The sequence below is a fragment of the Heliconius melpomene genome, chromosome 3, assembly GCF_056956725.1.
Source record: "Heliconius melpomene rosina isolate 202511_hmr_F chromosome 3, ASM5695672v1, whole genome shotgun sequence".
Lineage (NCBI taxonomy): Eukaryota > Metazoa > Arthropoda > Insecta > Lepidoptera > Nymphalidae > Heliconius > Heliconius melpomene.
Window position 1 is genome coordinate 3313459 of NC_140391.1, and position 16631 is coordinate 3330089.

The following is a 16631-nucleotide window of genomic DNA, read 5'->3' on the forward strand; positions in this document are numbered from 1 at the left end:
TCTACTCCACCTCCTCAACTTCCACCTCCTTCCCTTTACATGTTTGTAAAAGAATTAACAGCGGCACACGCCCTGTTTTCCGAATATGAGGAAGTCGATCTAATTCCCAGTTATCTAAGATTGACCTACTTTTATAAGGTCGAAATTTAACACTTTGAGGATAGTCATTCGTGAAAAACTATTGTGCGTGGTAATAAATTTTCTTTCTTATACTTTTGGACTTCTGCCAGTTGTTCTACTTGATACTGGTTGAGGATAACCAAAGCTATTTGTATTCTTTGAGAAAATGTATAATTTACAAGATATTAATGATTATTGGCAACTAGTAAAAGATATTTTATTATATTGTGAGTTCAATGCCTTATTGGTTTGGTAAAATTCAATTTGTAAAGGGAAACCAACGGTCCATATAATTAAAATGGAAAACAGAAAGACAGAAACAAAATTTAAACTTTAATATAGCTAAAAAAATTGTAACAATTAAGATTTTCTAATAAAATTATAATTATTACTTTTAAGGCTATATACCGTTTTATGTTCTAAGCTATTAATGTAAAATAGGAATAACAAGAATACTGAAAATTTTTTTTAAAATAATTATAAAAATCTTTTCAAAGTAAGTATACTCATAACATTTTATTGTGGACCTCTACAAAACCCAACATAAAATAGCACTTAGCTCTATTTTTTGTTCGTTTACGTTTATTTAAAAGATTTAATTTATTTTGTCAGTATTTTAATTTAATTTTGTTTTTATATACTCAAAAGTGGGCAATGGAGTGTCTTAACACTAGGTTCTCTCTGCCTACCCTGCTATATGCGGGATAAAGCGTGAAGCTTATTTTTTAATCACTTTTTCATCAATCTTGAGACCTTGTCTGCTGTGCAGGATATCTTTAAAGAGTTATATAATACAATTTTTTATAGGAAAGTGTCCCGGTTGGATAATAAAAATGTAGTAAACTAATATAATAAAGAGACTTTGTTACTGAGCTTCCAGTTTAATTTAGTCCAATATAAAATTTTAGGTCAAGATATTGACCTAACACAAGTAAAACTCTATAGAACTATGATTGACTTGCTATGGATTTTATTATTTATTTATATTGTACATTGAATGTATGTGACTAGTAGAAGCAAAATGATGAAAATAAGTCAATTCTCCACGTGGGACTCGAACCCGCAACCATCGCGCTTACTTTTAAGAACTTTGTCTCACAGTGCCAGAAATGTTCGATTAAATCCCTACTGTACTATTCATTTGCCTTATTGAAATGTATTGGTTTTCTTTTCTTTGTTTGACTACTAAAAGTTACATAAATAGCTAATTGTCTTTATAGCGAAACCGTATTGCTATTAGATAATACTACTCACTTAATTTAACTTACTTTTCTAATAAGATTTCGTTTTGTAATTTGTGGATATAAGCTGCTTTAATTGCTTGCGAGCGCGAGGGAACCTAGTGTTCCACTCCATTCCCCACTCCATTCTATTTCCCACTTTTTGACGAGTTCTGGAGGCATTGCGTGTTGAGTAAATATATATATAAAATAATAATAAATATATAATTAAATAAATATATAATGCTTATGTCTAAAATTGTATTAATCAGGTGCACCTATTAAGTAACGTAATGTAATTTTAATAAAATATTATAAAGCATTTACAATTTTAATAAAATTAATGTAAAGTACTAAATTTAATATACTTACAAAATTCAGTAAAAGTAAATAATATTATAATTTTAAATTCACAATAAATTATATTATTTCAATAATTAAAATGAGTAATCAAAATGGCAGCAAATTTAATCATGTAAATTAACGCATTATTAATTTCGCCTGGTAAATAAATATAGCATGTGGACAAATATGATTGGAGTGGAATTCCATAGGTGCAGTGGACGATTTAATTTTTAAGAATTTAAGTGTTTAATTAACTATATATTTAAATTTAATTATCGTAGCTGCCAAAGAAGATAGTTTAAAATAGAATAAAATAAGATATTTGAATAAAAACTCGTATGAATATTCAAAATCTAACCAAAATGTTTGTAATTACACTGATAATTAAGAAACTATACTAAATATAAGTTTTTTCGGCTTCACGCTGTAACCCGCACGTATCGGGATAGGCATAAGGATTTTTTATTCAGCTTCATGGATATCCCGCATATAGCCTAGGGTATAGATAGGGTAGCCTAAGATAACTTGATGTCAACAAAAGCGGATTTACCAGCATCTTGAGGCTAGCTTATTGGGGCAGACTTTGGAGATCGGCCAATTTGCTGACCAATTTCTTATTTATCACAATCAACTTACATAGGCGTATCTAGATATATTTTCTGGATACATTTCTGGGGTGGGTCCAACAGTATTATGATGTGGGCATAGGGGGGCGCCCCCTCTATTTCTACGCCCCTGCCCACGCATTTACAATTAAATCTTCCACCAGTTTTTAGTAACGTATTTAGTTAACTTGCTTGTACCATTTAAATTTGAATCTTAAGATAGCCTTTAACTTTTCATATTTAGAATTATTATTATTCAACTATTTCTCTCAAGTCTGAGATCGATCTTAAGATGCCGTTTTCATTGAATGTTGTTAGATGTCTATGTGTTTATATTTTTACCGGTCCTAAAATTATCATTTTCTTAAATATTTTATTTCTTTAAGTTTCGTTCTAACATTTATTTTTTATACTTTATTACTCATAATATCGTAAAATTACTTTGCTGATATATGAAATATTGGTATACGCTTTTTAAGCCTTAAGGAGGATGCTTATCAGAGTCGTTTGATCGCGGGTTCATCCGAGCGTGCCCTAGAAAGAATAAGATACATATTGTCATGGATTACAAAGTTATATAGGTGGCTCTATGAAATTTACAAACTTTGTATGAAATGATACCTATTTTAAAAAAGTTTGTACATTTTTTCGTGACCTAGACCTCGTTTTGTTGGTAACGCTAGAACTTTTTGAAAAATTGATACCCTTTTATAATGAGATAGCTCTTCAGATTATCCATTGAATTAAACTTTTCTTATTATTTAAACTTAATTATTTTTTTCTAAAGAAATTAACCATTTTTTATATTTAAATTATGTATTTCAAATTTAGCTTCTCAATAACATGCATACTCGTATGTAGGTACCTACTTGAATAGTATTAGGTGAATTAGCTAATATTTACATTAATTTAAGCAAATCTTAGGCCAAGACAAAAGCTGGGCGTTGAGTTCCGCCACTCATCATAAGATGTCTCGAATGCAGACGGCAAACAGAGTGTCTTCACACTAAGTTCTCTCAGGGTGATCTTCCATTATAGTAATTTGACTGAGCCTTTGGAGCTTGAAGCATGTACATCACTACCGCATTACGTATGATCTCGTACATCCTAACCGTGACTACAAACAATAGAAATTAGATAGAGCGTGGTCTGTCTGCTGATATGTGTAATTTAATTATACGCTTTATATCCAAATTCAAAATTATACTTAAACAGAAACTGAATTACAGAAAATAATATTATGATTCTTTCAGAGTAGAGAAAATTTAATAATAATATATGAAAATGTTAATACTTAAATACCTATTTACTATTCAATATTCGTTGTTAGTTAGCCTTTTATAAGTCCCTGCAATGCTTAAAGATTATCCCTCAACTCTTCATCAGTCATCAATCAGTGAGTTGTGTCTATCATCTATGATCATCCCCAGCCTCCACCACCAATATATTATAAAAACATGGCGTCCCTCGATTTCCATGGGATTTCATCATCAATTCCTGACTTGGTGATAATAGAATGGTAGAAATCGACAGACAAACATAATAAAATAAAGTTAACAATTATAGAACCTCCTAATTTTTGAAATAAGAAGTCGTTCTGTAATCATTATGTTTCGTATAATTAATTCCATGCAGTTTAAACCTAGTGTTAAGACATTCCATTCCTCATTTTCGGCCGATTTCTTGAAGCATTGCGTTGAGCGGCGAAACTGAACGCCGCGCTTCGCCTCGACACCAGAGCGGAGAAACGAAAATATAAATTTAATTAAATATTTAATTAATTCCATATACGTTTAATATGAACATGAAATAGAATTACAAATGATTGTTCAACTCACCACGCAAACTTATGACGGTTGGGGGAGCGTGACGTACACGCGTCACGGTCCGCTGGTTGTGGTTGGCTGTCACGCGTTGTGGTGTCAAGTTTTTATTTAATCTATTGTTTGGTGTTATTTGGCACTAATTTATTATGTCTTTAGGTGAAATTTGTTTTAGTAAGTTTATCTTGATTATTTTCTGAGACCTAATATATAGGGTAATCGATACGTATATCCCTATCCTTTGATCTGGGAACCTAATGTTAAAACACTCCTTTCTCATTATCGCATTACGTGTAGCGTTGCGGAACTCAACGCTGTGCTTTATCTGATTATTAGATTGAAAATCCATAAATAATATACTAAATACTTCATTTCCTGAAATGGGCCATTGAAATAAGAGGTAAATGCCGAATTATATCGATAATAACACCGAAATATAGCGAAACTCATATACAAATCCATACATAAATTAGCGTTCGTAAATTCGCATTAAAACTGCCATTCTGGTTCGCCCAGGAACGCTAATTGCTTATTAGCTGTGGGAATTTGGACTCACATTTTCAAGATAATACATTAAGTAAGTTATTATTAAAATAGGTCACATCCCAGTAGTGCTTTTCGACGGACAAAGGTATACTTTTTATGTTAAATTTATTTTTTCTGTCTCTAGTTTTTCTGTTATAACGTTTAGTGTTTGGAGGATATGAATAATTTTCATATTTTTAAGAATAAATCTGTTATAGTGACGACAAAACAAATGTTGGGCTATTATGATTTACGAGTAAGAAATAGATTTGAATGAGAAATTAAAAATAAGGAAAAAAGAGAAATCAGAATTATTATTTTTTTATTAATGATTTATTTATTTATTAAAGAAGTCTAGAGGGCGTCATACCGCAAGGGCACCAGCGTATGTAAGCGCGACGATTGGAGGTTTGATTTCTACTCGGATAAATGAATTATTATTTATTAAAATTATCATTTCTTCGCTCTGGTACATGAAAATTCAGCGGAAAGTTGGGAATAGAGTGTCTTAACACTAAGTATCTCTACCTATCCTGTTATAACAGCGTGGAGCTGAAAAAAAAGAGTCTATTAAGGCATCGTTAAAGATTCCATCCATAGCTAATTAAAGGAACCACACATTCAATTACAGTGTAAATACACATAACTGGCCCCTAATAAATGGTAAATTACGTGTCACTGGCTCTCAATATCGATTATGGGACCCCATTATAACAAAATGAAGAATCTATAGAGATATCGGTATACGGATAATATCTGTGAGAAAAGCTTTCGCTCATTAAAAGTTTCGCCTTCACTGAAAGTAATTATTGATTTTCCTAATTTTGATACCTACTATTAACTGATTCTCTTTGAATGGTTCTTATTAGTAGAGTTTTGTTCTAAATTTCATCTATAAAATTCTATAGAGTAAAGTAGGACTTATGATTTTGAATCATAATTTTGTTTAAGAAATTTAACATTAAATTATTACAGTTTACATAGAAAGTTTGACAGTTTGTGTTGAAAACTCAAATAAGTGTTTTAGTTATGTAATTATATTATTGTTTAAAATTTATATTTAATTTTGAAGCGGAATATAGATTGGAAATTAACATTTAATCAACCATGGAACGTGAAATTCTAATACGAGAATATGCTAATATATTCTAAGGGAACCTAGAGCTGAATTTTCGAAGCATTGCATGTTGAGTACGAACGAACGAACAAATGAAAATATTAATAAATAATATTATCAATTCACCCGATGGGTGTCGAACCCACAAACGTCGCGTTACAGTTATACATTTCTGCGCCTCCACGGTTTCTATAAATAAAAATATTATATTATTACTAGCGGCCCGCTCGCGGTTTCACCCGCGTGAACTATGTTATTATTAATTTCTGTCTCCATGACTACGTCCTAGTGACGTCTATGCAAAATTTGAGACGCCTAGCATTTGTAGTAATGAAGTTTCATACAAACTTTCGACCCCAAAAACAACCCCTTAGAAGTCGAATATTGCAAATTTCCCTCTTAGCGAGCCCCTACGTCCTATAAATAACCTCCGTGCAAAATTTCTCTCCTAGCACTTGTAGTTTCTGAGATTTCGTGATGAGTGAGTGACCTTATGATTTTATATATATAGATTAGTGAAGTATAAAAGCGAGCTATACACATAAAGAACTATTCCAAAATTTTACCCATCACTGCCTTTTAGAATCGAAAACACTAAAAGGAAATGGTATTGATAGTCAATTTTATGTGTTTCTAAACCGTAAAAGCATAGCATATATGAATATTTACGACCTATATAAATTTTCGTTTATTATTATTCTTCTAAATCTCTCCTAAATATCTATTCTTCTTCTTAATCCCAATTATAAGTTATTTGATGTTATAACTTGGAGCTTTCTGTATTATAAGAAATTTGTAATTAGAGCTCATTGAGGCACTGTTCTTACTTTCTGCCTATTTTGGAGATATGACGTAGCTATTAGATGATAAATATAAATACGAACGAAAACAGAATTCAGCATTGTATTTCCTCGCTTCGCTATGATTCCTCGGTTTGGAAAGAAGAGATAACATGGCGATGAGAGAGCCACTAAACTCGCAATGCCTCGAGAATTTGGAAAATTAGCGTTTAGCATTTAGCATCTGCCTACAGTTTTATTAAAAAATACTCTCTTCAAAATATTCTCTTATTCCTTCCTTTCTTGTGAAACATTTCGTGGCGTTGAGTCCCACCATTTTTTAAGTAAAATCCCTAAATGTACAAGAAAATTGAAAAATGCAATGTTTTAATATTTATTTGTTTTTGTTTAACTTGGATATGATAGTGAACAAATATTTTTATGAAATAAGATAGCTCGGAATGTACTTACCTGATGTTGACAGTAACGTATCGCAGCTTTTACCATATTTTCAATATCATACTTCGACCTACATTTATACATTTAGATATTTTATTTTATATGCTCAGATTAAATTAAAATTGAATAAAAAATAAAATACAGGACGTCTTAGATATGAAATATATTTTTAAAGTATTACCTATTATTGTTTTATTTAATCTATCCTTATTTCATGTGTTAAGAATATATTTGTTTAAATTTAACTGTAATATTTATCATGAGATTGGCAGGGGATTAATACAAATTTAAGATATATTGAGTTCTGCTACTCAACACGCAATGCCTCAAGAATGCGGCAGAAAGTGGGGAACAGAGTGTCTTAACATTAGGTTCCCTCTGCCTACCCTGCTGTGTGCGGGATACATCGTGAAGCTGATTTGATTTTTTTTGAAGATATACTAAAATTATTAAAAAAGCACGGTTACTTATTTTCGGGTTAATAAATATTTTCATAAGACAAAGACAGAATGAGCGTCAGACGTCATGACGTAAGTTAGACCTTTTGTAGTAAGTACGTCGAGTTGTGGCCGCCCTAAATTTGGTTGTAAATGATTGCTTAGACTTGATTTTAGATTTCTTTTTACTTTCGAATATTTTCTTCCTGAGTACAAAATACGCAATCGTTAAAAGAAATATCCACCATAATTAATAAAGATTACATCAAATATAATATACAAAATCCCATGCCCATCCCATAACCAACCGCAAGCTCACACTACCCTCATATTTAATGAGAATGAGCTTATACTGCATTATTCAGTGCACACGTGCGATGCACTCGCTGCTCATTATTTGAAACTCGAACGGCCGTAGTCAATGGCCACTTGTTATATCAATGGACGTTACACCGAAATGCTATGGAGTTTGGGATGGAATCTAATAGGAATTATTATCAATAAGGCTAACAGAACCGAATCTTCTATACAGTGAGTGCTTGTTTTAGCACTACCAGCGGTTTTGGTGAGATTTTTATTGCAATGTAATTCAAAATCGTACAAAAAAGACAAATCATATTTGATGGTATGGTGGGATTGAGCCTTCAAAGATTTTATGAGTGGGTCCCAGGTGGTAGAAAGTTTCCAGCCGTTCTCTCTATTGAAATTAGAATGTTCTTGTACCTAATAGTCTCGCCGATCATTCTAGGAATTTTTGGTTTTCTTTGGCTAGAATGTGGGTTTTATCAAGCCTGGTGTAATGACTGATTTATTCTGTAGTAAGTTAATAAGTTAAATTCTTTACTCAGAGTTGAGCTACGCTAACAAAACGCAATGCTTTCAGAATTTGGCAGAGAGTGGGGAACGAAGTGTTTAAACACTGAGTTCCCTCTACCTACCCTGATGTGTGCAGGATATAGAACAACGGGATGAAGCTGATTTACTTAATTTGATTAATATCTAGTAATGTTTATTATGTTCATATTAACAGTAATAATAATATTTGAAACATTTCCTAAGTAAACTGAAATATGAAAAATTGCAAAATTCCTTCCGTTATAATATTTCATAACTAAACACGTTTATATCTTAACAGCAGTATACAGCTAGTCCGTACCTCCATATGTTTTACTTACACTCCAGACAGTTCAGAGTCGGTTATGATTAATGCGCCAGCTCTAAATCTATGTGAAAGTTCACCTTAAATATACTAAATTTTAAAATATATAACGTCTTGATGTGAAATAAATTATCTATTTATATTTTGATGCTGTTTATGCAATTATACGATGTATGCAAGGAGAGCTTAGTGCTAAGTTCTCCTCTTTCTTAGATGTATTACATATCCTCGTTTAGAACCATCGTGGCAGCCTCAGTATGACAAAATTTATTGATATGTGACTGTAAATATGACGGCTGCAGGTTCAATTCCCAATTCGGAGGAAAGAAGTACTTTCATTTTCTTGCTCTATCCATTCAACCTGTAATTTCTGTTGAACAGAAAATAAGAAACAGGATGTTTTAATTTTAACACTAGGTTCCCTCTGGCTACCCTGCACATATGAGAGAAAAGCGTAGAGCTTAGAAAAAAAACCTGAATTGGGATCGAACCTACAACCTCTCGTGCAAATTTCACAGCCACTCGAAGTTGACGTCAAAAAACATTATCTAAAAGTCAAAATAATCAACACTCATACAATATAAGTATTTTATAATACTTCAAACCTGTAACAGCTTGATAGCACCTGCAACTGAAGTGCTGTAAACGACAGCGCCGGCGTTTACCAGGGTTCCGGGTTTGCTCAGTGGTTTGGATTATTGCGTTTTATATTGCACATGATAGTACAAATCTTTTACAACCGTTCATGTGAACTTAACTGTTATATTAAGTTATTTTTTTAAGCTTTACATGGTTTCCTATATAACAAAGACCTGTGAAGGAGAAAATAACAAAAATCAACATTTATAGAGGTTGTATCAATATATAGCAGAATGTTTGTAGTTAACCTAGTGTTAAGACACTCCGTTCCCCATTTTCCCTTTTTAGTGCCAGAGTGAAAAAATTAAAATATTAATAAATAATAATTCATTCCATCGAGTGTGAATCGAATCAACAACCGCCACGACGTTTTTTTATAACTATAACTATCAAAATATATTTATATAACGATGATACTATACGATGGAGTCTATTAGTTCAACAAAAAGTTTTGCGCTCCCAAAAGGTTTAGAGCCTGCAGCATTAGCTGGTTCACGGCTCGTTGGCTGCAAATAATGATTGCCTCAATTGTCGACGAAAGGAATTTCTATTAACTCCTTTTTGGTAACAGGAATTTTCGTTTTAACGCTCTTTCTGACTTTTACATGGTTAATTGTGGAAATCAATGGCGTAGAAAGAAGAATTACGTTGTTTCGAATGACTTTGAGATATGAAGATTTAATTATGGCGATTATTGATGTTTTGATCTTTTGGGGATTTTTTGTTTACAGTTTATGAGATATGAGAAACGTTAAGGTGCGAATGCCTTTTTGGAAAAAAATTGGAAAATAGTGAAGTCTTCATTGAATATTATATAATAATTTAATGAACTGATAAGGAAATACTATGTCATCTAATCTCGTATTATCTAATGGAAGACAAAGCTATTCTGTTAGTTAAGACATTTATTATCTAAGAATTTTTACTATCAAAAAAACATATTGGTTATAAACATAACGAATATACAATACGTAATACTAATTATGATAATAATATTTACTGGAGATAGGCAGAGAGAACCCAATTTTCCCTGAACAAAGGGAAAAATAAAAATAATCAGGTAGGAATCGAATTCACGCCTAACTTAAAGAACCTACATATCTATCAATTACACAATGAGAGATAAAATTAAAAATAAACATACTAACTGCTTTATAAATATTAATAAGTCAAAATCATGTTAGCATTGTAAACGCTATGATGATAATTAGAAGCCAGCCCTTTTGATCATAGGAATTTGAATAGCTGTCGCCTGCCTTGTAATCTCTATATTAAGGTCAAATTTAGCTTTGGCGGTCACTCGTGTTAATGCCATAGTCTTAAGAAGATTCTATTTAATTTAATTCTATTTAATTTTTTATAACCTAACAACGGTATCAAAGCATAAGACATTTGATGGTCGAGGATTCAAATTATTCTCTATTTCTCTATCTATTTTTCTTTCCCTTTTCACTCCAAAACTTTTAGTATAAGTTCAGAATAAAATTTGAAAATATTATTCCTAGAGACACTTAGCTACTCCTTCTTTCGTATCTTTTAATTTAGTACGCACCTACACTCAAGTAAATATACAAAGTTGTGGACAACGTCTAGTAAATAATAAATAACCCTGCAATGGCTTCGCCCGGGTAAAATGAGTTATATTATGTAATCGTACTGGTATAGCGGTGAAGTTTCCTCATAACCGGGTCAATGGTTTCCGAAGTTAGTGCTCGTCCGTACAAATTTCTGGCGCCTAATCTATTAGGTCGTCTAAGATGTTTGGGTTTGGCATCTCTTCATAACTGTCTTCTTTTCCGTCGTCAACATTTTCTTTTCAAGGTCCAAAAATGTATATGTAAATTATTTTTTTTAAAAAGTCTTTTACATACGTAGATAATCTATTTATATGCCTCGATAAGAATATTATTATTCTTAATTTTAAGTTAAACCACAGATAAAATATCACTATAAATTATACTATGTAAATCTTATTATAAAATCTTTTAAACATAAATAAATATAACATTAGGAAAACGAATAAATATGTAAAAATATTTGCAAATAAAATAATATTTAATTTTTTGCACAGTCACGAATCTTGATTGAAGATTCCAATTCCATTCATTCAACTCTCGACTTTGACTTCAGTCTGCGTCTGCGAGCGATCGCGGCACAACGTGTTTACGTACATGTGTACCGCGTTGCCGTATTCCCGCAAATCGAAAATTTAAAACTTTTAATTTCAAAAGTGGAGTGTTATAGTGAATAATGACAAAATATAGTGCTTAATCTATGTGATTATGAAACTAATTGTTTGATATTTAAGTGTTTTCCAAGTTTGTAGGTTGTTCAAACAGGCCACGAGTGGATTTAAAACGTACCGGCATTTTGTTTTACGACGTAACTCGTAAGTACCGATTTGTGTAATCTACAAGTATGGAATTAAGATTACGCTTATATTTGAATAAATTAATTTCTCATTACAATTTCTACCTTGTATTTATTATATTAGCTGTAATAATTATTATCTGTGATATAAGGTTTATAACCGTGTACGTACTATACAAAATAAATGTGCTTACTGACTTTTATTAACGTATAAAATTTATATTTATTGCAAAAGGTTAATATTGTAATAGAACTTCTTTAACGTGTTTAATGACGAAATAGAAAAGGAAAATTATAAATATTTCTTAACACATAAGTACAAGTGCATTAGACTTTTTTGTAATAAATAACCTAACCATTAAGTAATTAGTTTCACAGTGTATTTTATATATAATATATACGTCATATATCAAGAATACGTAAAGAATTACATACAAAACATATGTAAAAACATTATTAATATAAAAAACTATAAAAATCGGTGAATATTCAGTCAAGAATAAGGTAGGCAGATAAGGTTAAGGCGGTCAGGGCTGTTTCTTATTTTTTTCATATATTTTGTATTATATAAAGAAGGTTGATTAATACATACAAATGTTTATTTTACTTCAAAAGACCGTGCAAAATTGAGTAGGTTTAGTAGGAAAGAAAAACCCTCGCAATAGCCGGGATTAATGCCAGGAGGAAGAAGAAGATTATTTTTTTTTAGATGAAAAAAGGAATTAATTAAGACCTGTCGATCTTGTGTGAGAGCCGTCGAATATGTACCATCGCTTACAGTTCCATATATTGTAACTGTGTCACAATGGTGTTAAATTATATTTAAAAGTTAATTGAAAAAAAATGGCCTTGAAACAACCTTCCATTACGAAATACGTAATAAACAAAAAAATATATACTCGAAATGAACGTATTTTTTATCATTTTAAAGTAAAAACCTGAATTAATTACATTTATGATATAAAAAGTAGCTTTACGCTTTTTTATATATAACTTACAGTAACGTACGTAAACGCGAATCTAGTGATAATACGTATTGAATGGTGGAATTAAACGCCGATCTTTGTCTTTTAGATAGGGGAAAGAATAATAATTTGATTAATATGTAGGTATGCTTCATAGGCATAAGCGTGTGACTGTAAATGCCACGATTGTTCGGACCGTTCGGGGTAATGAAATATTTAATATTTTCATGTCTTCTCTCCGATAACGAGGTAAAGCACGGCGTTGAGTTTCGCCACTTAAAGTAGAGAAGGAGGTCTTAATGGGGAACGGAGTAAGTAATACTAAGTTTCCTATGTTCCCTCAGCCTACCCAGTTAAGTCGAACACAACGAGGTAAAGAAGTAATGACATTTTTAATTGTTATATCCTATATTTATGTTTTTACATAAGAAGAATAAATAATAATTAGCTATAAGTATCACTGACATAAAGTAATTAGTTCAACTACTAACCTATTCATAATATAAAGTAGGCTAGAAGGTTAAATAGTTTTTATATTATGTTAAGAAAATTAAATGGCTTAAGAAATTACGGTAGATTATCAAAGACAATAGTTTATATATATATTTTTTACATTTACTCTATATACGTAACATAATAGGCACTTTTTTTATTTCTGAGTGACTGATAAACAACCACAGTTGAAACTACAAGGGAGGATAGAGAAATACTAAGAAAGGATCTCTTGAAATTGCTATGAATAAAATACTAAAATCAAATAAATCAGCTTCACGCTGTATCCCGCACACAGCAGGTTAGGCATAGGGAACCTGGTGTTAAAACACTCCGTTCCCCTCTTTCTGCAGAATATTGGAGGCATTGCGTGTTGAGGGGCAGAACTCAACGCCGCACTTTGCCTCGATGCTAGAGCGAAGAAAATGTAAATAAACGTAAATAAATATTTCACTTCCTCGAGTGGGGATCGAACCCACAACCGTCACGTTACAGGCACACCCTTGTGCCGCTGCGCCACCACGGCTATGAGAACGGGAAAATTGAGATTTTCCATTTTACGTCTTAAAACCTACGCAGCAAAGTTTCCAACGAGGACGTCTATGCATAGTATTGTACTTATCTGGTAAGACACTTTAAGTTTCCGGTATTTAACACGTAATATTTCAAGAAACATATGGAAGTTGGTGTTATATATAACACATAGGTATACCTTTTCCACGTTATAAAAACTGAAATCGATGTTTCTTAATTACAACTTTTCTTTGTTTTTTAGTTTCACGCTTTAATTAACGATCAAACCTACAATCATCACGATTACGTTAATAACTGCTCCACTGAGCCACACTGGCTTAAATTTGATATATTTTATGATTTCAAAGGGAAGAGTCTGCAAATGGCTTCTAATGTTTCACTACCGATCGCCTCGCGTTCAATAAGTTTAAAATGGAAATAGTTGTTGGAATTTTAATGAACATTTTTTCGCAATGAACATTAATTCAACAAGAAAACAAAGTCATTGAATCTATTGAAATAAGTCTAAATCAAATCGTACATGCATTTACTCATCAGGAATTTGTTTATCTTTACGCTCTGTGGTATATTATATGAGGGTAGGCAGGTAGAATCTACTTCTCTCTCTACTCTCTACAGGGACTCAGTTCTATGCTTTCCGCTTGATTTCGATGTAAAACGTGTAACTGAAAACTGAATAAAAAAATATAATTTCCCTGAACAGGAGTCGAATCCATAATGAACGTAACCCCACTGCACTACGATAGCCTCATAAATATGTTTCGTAATCCTACTCATATTATTAATGTGAAAGTTTGTGAGGATGCGTACTTGTTCTATTTTCACGCAAACAGTACTGAACTGATTTAGATAAAAGTTTATAAAAGTATGTAATAAGATAAGATAAGACAAGCTGAAATTTATGTTAGAATTTTGTATAATTTAGATATAATAATATAACAAATTTTAGCGGGCGAAGCCGCGTTGATCGCTAATATACAATAAAACATTGCAAACTCACAATCTCCACCTAAAAGGTAATAAGGCCATGTTTCACTATCACTACTATCCAACAAATTACTGTCAACTCACTTGATGGATCTGTGATGCTGTCACATTCTGTCTCCCATACAAAGAAAACCACCATACTATAAATTAATGGGCGTGATTTAACCGTTTGTGGTTTGTACAAATATATTTTCTGAATTGAATAAGACCATATATCTTGATAGTAAATAAGATGGCTCAAGAGAAAGAAAGACCTTTGACTTTTTTTTCATTACAAAGAATTTGGGGCATAGTTCCATTTGTCAGACACGTGGGGCTTTTAATCAAATGCTTACATCTAGTGTTCTACTTACGCCCAATGTTAATAACCAATCCTAATCCAAAAATTGCTACCATAGATTGAAATAGACAGAGATGGAGGTAGGCATGCAGGTTAGTGATTGGATAGACATGTCGGACAGTACGAGATAGACGTTAACTGGAGATAGGAGATACATTATTAATATTGGGCGTTAGTGACCTTGGCAATAGCTGGCTTGGAAGGCCATTAATTTTATATACAGTATGATTTTTTTATGAAAAACATTATCTTTTTTTTTGTATTGTGACAAGATAAAGTGATGCCAACTCCAGCATTTAAGATTTAAGAGCCTAAATCTGAAGCTAACAAGCATTTACAGAGGCAATATGTTTATTTTATTGTTCCTTTTACGCCTTTTGTATATTTTGCTATATAAATTGAACATGTTTTTTTGCATATTATTTTTATATTTTTATTTAAGTAATATCAAAATCTTTACTGACTTCAATATAATTTGGGATCGTCTGACTGTTAACACGAAGATGGTGGGGTTCAATACCGTCTCGGAGCAATCGATTTTTTTCGTTTATCTACCTTCCTATCGCACAACAAGACAAAGTTCGGTGTTGAGTTCCGCCACTCAATGCAATATCTCACAATTGGATTGAACGAGTGAACGAGTTGGGAGAATCTTGACACTAGGGTGCCTCTACCCTACTTCTCCTATGTGTGAAATACAGTATGGAACTAAAGAATATAATTTAATTACTTTTCCTTTAAATTACTGTCGGTTTCGCGTACACCGTGTGGTCTGTCGTATCGTTGTAAATACGTTTGTACGTTATCACTCAAAGGCAGAGGGCAACATTGTCGATTTACATTTCCTTTTGATACGCCTCTGTTATATAATTAGAGTGGAATTTCCATTGATATTGTACTAGGTAGTAAATTGATTTTTTCTTTGGTTGTATTGTTTTTGGTTTAGATTTGTTTGATGTTAAATGATTTTTTTCTCTTATGTATTAATTTCTGCCTTATCTTATATATTATTATATAAACATAGACAATAGACATCTTCTTTCTTGCATACTAATGATAAAAAATTAACCTCGAACTTGGCCTTGGCTCGTGACATTAACAGCAATACGTACATCTATTACTTAACAATTCCCAGTTAATATTATCAATTATTATTTTTTATCTATATCAAAATGAAAATACATCATCAATTTAAAGTACTTAAATTACATAATACCTATATATTGAATTTCTCCTAAATTCTAATATTAGGATAATCGTAACAAAATAATAAACACTTTTCACTTAAAACTTTTCAAATTAAAATAACCCGTTCGACTTTCATCTTTCATAATTTCATAGAGTCCTACAAGAGATATCACCAAAACATTCGGCCTCGTTTGTGATTAAGATGTAGCTTGTCGCGAACAAATAACCCAAGTTTCTGTTGGAATTCAATAGTAACCTTCTAAATTTCAACACAAAACTTAAGTTTAACTTATGTATGTAAATTTGGAGGAACATGTAAATTAATAAGGGTCACTGCGGCTTGGACGGTCCTCGATTTTGTGAATAATGTATGTGTGTTCGTTTGTTCTGTATTTAGGTTAGAATAAAAATGTATCAACATTTATGGAAATTCTGTTATTTTCATACACCATTAGTTTTACATAAATTTGAAAAAATCTATATGTTTATTTTTCTATTTATTTGCTTTGGTGTCGAGGCAAAGCGCA

At 31.8% G+C, this 16631-nt stretch overlaps 2 protein-coding genes across 2 annotated transcripts in view; one reads left to right on the forward strand and one right to left on the reverse strand.

Moving 5' to 3' along the window:
- The window catches only part of LOC146539880 (tektin-B1), a 187523-nt gene that overhangs the window by 19265 nt on the left and 151627 nt on the right, over window positions 1-16631 (reverse strand). The gene's annotated exons all lie outside the window — the stretch shown is intronic.
- The window catches only part of LOC146539883 (angiotensin-converting enzyme-like), a 79921-nt gene continuing 74643 nt past the window's right edge, over window positions 11354-16631 (forward strand). The window contains exon 1 of the mRNA XM_085208034.1: window positions 11354-11617. The gene's annotated coding sequence lies outside the window, so the exon portion shown is untranslated. The remainder of the gene's footprint in view (window positions 11618-16631) is intronic.